General features: G+C 34.6%; 1 protein-coding gene across 1 annotated transcript in view; it reads left to right on the forward strand.

Moving 5' to 3' along the window:
• The first annotated feature begins 1136 nt into the window (after positions 1–1136).
• Positions 1137–4256, forward strand: part of LOC102585822 (putative disease resistance protein RGA4) — a 5378-nt gene continuing 2258 nt past the window's right edge. The window contains exons 1-3 of the mRNA XM_015305636.1: positions 1137–1477; positions 2416–2595; positions 2750–2818. The gene's annotated coding sequence lies outside the window, so the exon portion shown is untranslated. The remainder of the gene's footprint in view (positions 1478–2415; positions 2596–2749; positions 2819–4256) is intronic.

Genomic DNA, 4256 nt, shown 5'->3' on the forward strand with positions numbered 1-4256 from the left:
TCGTGCTGTGTAGGGCCCAATTCGAGGTAAAGCACTCCCCACCAAGGATTTTTCAATACCCAAGGCTCCAACCCGAGACATCTGGTTAAAGGAGGAACATCCCATCAAGCACCTCATATTTTAAGTATTCTGCTAAAGAATGCATCAAATGATGAATATATCCTCTTTTGATACTTCAACTGCTTATGCAAATTATGTAGTGTTCAACTAAACGTAGTTTCCCCGTTTCTTTGATGCAGCTGTTGGCCCTTCGTGATCTGGTGGTGTTCGGACGTTTGCACTGGGATTCTCTACCCTCACCAAATTACGGAACCTGGAAATTAAACGCTGCCCAAAGTTGGAAGAAAGTTGCACCAATCGGAGTAGCCCAAACTCCCAGTACTGGTCCAACCAACATTTCCCATATTCCAAAAATTGAAGTAGGTGGAAGTTACTCTCCTCCATTCTCCTTTTATAGTTTTCCAAACATTTTTCTATTCCACTTGAAACAAATTTATGAATATCTATATTACTTTTAAGATATGGTTTAATCATGAATATTTATGTATTTTTTTTCTCATTGGTTATTAGTTCCAAGGTCATACTAGAACATTGTTGAGGCATTTCAAGTGCAAAATCCATGGGCGGCAATTACGTCAGGTGAACTTTCAATTAGAATTCTTTTACCAAGTTTGCACAAAGCTGGAAAATCCAAGGAATTCATGATCTTCAGATGTAGCTGCACTTTCATGGAAGGGGATATTGATATTTTTGTGAGGTTCTAAACGTCACAAAAATTATTAGCATAATACATAATCATGACCCTTAACTTGTCTTTACCGAACAACTATTACCTCTAACTTTAAGTGTGAACAAGTAGACATTTAAACTTGTATAAAATTGAACAAGTAGACACATGTGTCCTACAAGTCATAATACACGTAGGACAAAAAGTTGTCATGTAGGGTGTCAGGTGGGATGAATGTGTCTATTTGTTCAATTTTATTCAAGTTTAAGTGCATACTTGTGCAAACACAAAGTTAGTTAAGGTCATAGCTGACAATCGACGCCAAGTTATGGGTAATGTTTATGTATTATACCAAAAATATTCTCTGGTTTTGGCTGATGAAGTCGAGTAAGACAGGAACTCCTTAGAGTCTTAAGAGGTGCAAACGGCTACAACATCTGGACTTCTCAGATGTCATGCCCAAATTATGGTATGTGGAGATCTGTGATTGTCCATTGTTAGAAGCTCTGTCGGATGGGATTGGCAACCTTGTTTCTTTGCAACAGTTAAGGTTACAGAGCTGCAAAAAACTAGAGTATCTGCCATCCAGAGATGCCATACGACGCCTCACCAAATTACGGAACCTGGAAATTGAAGGCTGCCCAAAGTTAGAAGAAAGTTGCAACAATCGGAGTGGCCCAAACTCCCAGTGGTCCAACATTTCCCATATTCCTAAAGTTAAAGTTGGTGGAAGCATAATTCAGGACTTGCGTAAGTCTCTGTTTCTCTTTCCGTGTCTGAGTCGCATTTTTAATTATTATTTTCTATCAGTTCTAGAAAGAAGTTCTGTATATAATTTAATACTATCTCCTGCAATTATTTTGACGTTAAAAAAATGCAAAATTATTAGTCAATTGCATCTTATCTATGCTATGCTTTCAGCACTCTGCTAGTCCACTTGAATCAAATTGGTGTTCTTCTTATAATTCTTCAAGTAATGTATATCTATATCACTTTTAAGATATGATTTATTCATGAAAATTTATGTTTTTTTTCCCCTTAAAGGTTACTAGTTCCAAGGTCATACTTGAACATCACTGTGGTAAATCAAGTCAAAATCCATGAATGGCAGGCAATTACGTTAGGTCAATTTTCATTTAGACTTGTTAGAGGAATGCGTTTTTTTGCACTACTTTTTTCTCTTTTACTGTTTAAATAGGGTTGGTTATGTTCCACCACCACATTTGTTTGGTTGAAGAACAGAATCTTCGGCCGTAGACATTACGGGACACTTTCATGAATATTTAGTAACGATAACATAATCTGTCAACATTTTACTCTTCATAATGGGGAATACCAACAATTATTAAGTGAAACTATTTGTTTGTTTTTAAAACATGTGCTACAAAAAGTTTTAAAGTGATGTCTCTCTATACTTTTATCAAGCATAGGAAGTCGACTATTCCAAATTCGTGCTGTGTAGGGCCCAATTCGAGGTAAAGCACTCTCCACCAAGGATTTTTCAATACCCAAGGCTCCAACCCGAGACATCTGGTTAAAAGAGGAACATCCCATCAAGCACCTCATATTTTAAGTATTCTGCTAAAGAATGCATCAAATGATGAATATATCCTCTTTTGATACTTCAACTGCTTATGCAAATTATGTAGTGTTCAACTAAACGTAGTTTCCCCGTTTCTTTGATGCAGCTGTTGGCCCTTCGTGATCTGGTGGTGTTCGGACGTTTGCACTGGGATTCTCTACCCTCACCAAATTACGGAACCTGGAAATTAAACGCTGCCCAAAGTTGGAAGAAAGTTGCACCAATCGGAGTAGCCCAAACTCCCAGTACTGGTCCAACCAACATTTCCCATATTCCAAAAATTGAAGTAGGTGGAAGTTACTCTCCTCCAGCCTTCTCCTTTTATAGTTTTCCAAACATTTTTCTATTCCACTTGAAACAAATTTATGAATATCTATATTACTTTTAAGATATGGTTTAATCATGAATATTTATGTATTTTTTTTCTCATTGGTTATTAGTTCCAAGGTCATACTAGAACATTGTTGAGGCATTTCAAGTGCAAAATCCATGGGCGGCAATTACGTCAGGTGAACTTTCAATTAGAATTCTTTTACCAAGTTTGCACAAAGCTGGAAAATCCAAGGAATTCATGATCTTCAGATGTAGCTGCACTTTCATGGAAGGGGATATTGATATTTTTGTGAGGTTCTAAACGTCACAAAAATTATTGGCATAATACGTAACCATGACCCTTAACTTGTCTTCAGCAGACAACTATGACCTCTAACTTTAAATGTGAACAAGTAGACACTTAAACTTGTATAAAATTGAACAAGTAGACACATGTGTCCTACAAGTCATAATACACGTAGGACAAAAAGTTGTCATGTAGGGTGTCAGGTGGGATGAATGTGTCTATTTGTTCAATTTTATTCAAGTTTAAGTGCATACTTGTGCAAACACAAAGTTAGTTAAGGTCATAGCTGACAATCGACGCCAAGTTATGGGTAATGTTTATGTATTATACCAAAAATATTCTCTGGTTTTGGCTGATGAAGTCGAGTAAGACAGGAACTCCTTAGCTACCACTTTCCTTTTTCATTTCTAGAGTTTCTTTAACCTTTGATTTTCTTTAATTTTTGCTCTTTTCTTTTGCTTTGTTGTTTACTGATTGGACCGGATCGTTATGACTTGGGCTAACCTTTGATGTACATAGTTGAAAACTTGCATAAATATATTAAAGAAAATATTTACCATTTATAGCCATAACATTTTTTTTCACTCGATCACTTTTAATATATTTATAATACAGTTTTACTACATGTTACATAAAACAATTTATAAAACACATAATACAAGTTTTATTGATGGATAATACATTTATTACACATTTTAATACACTTATAATACAATGTGTCAATTTCTTTAAAAAAAAACATAATATATTTTAAAATAGTTATAATACATATATATTGCATAGATAATTTACTTTTAATACATATAGCAAATTTATCACAATATTGTTATATATTGCTATAAATGTTAATAAATAAAAGTAGAGAAAATTGTATGAAATAACAAACTATTAATTCAAAATAAATGTTATAGTCATAATTTATTTTATTTGTAATTTGCAACAAACATCCCCTTTTTTTTGCCATCCCATTTGTATACCGAAATATACAAATGCAGGACCCATTTGTATACCAAAATATACAAATGCAGGACCCATTTGTATACCGAAATATACAAATGCAGGACCCATTTGTATACCAAAATATACAAATGCAGGACCCATTTGTATACCGAAATATACAAATGCAGGACCCATTTGTATACCAAAATATACAAATGCAGGACCCATTTGTATACCGAAATATACAAATGCAGGACCCATTTGTATACCAAAATATACAAATGCAGGACCCATTTGTATACCGAAATATACAAATGCAGGACCCATTTGTATACCAAAATATACAAATGCAGGACCCATTTGTATACCGAAATATACAAATGCAGGAC

Source organism: Solanum tuberosum, unplaced genomic scaffold (genome assembly GCF_000226075.1).
Source record: "Solanum tuberosum cultivar DM 1-3 516 R44 unplaced genomic scaffold, SolTub_3.0 scf00921, whole genome shotgun sequence".
Lineage (NCBI taxonomy): Eukaryota > Viridiplantae > Streptophyta > Magnoliopsida > Solanales > Solanaceae > Solanum > Solanum tuberosum.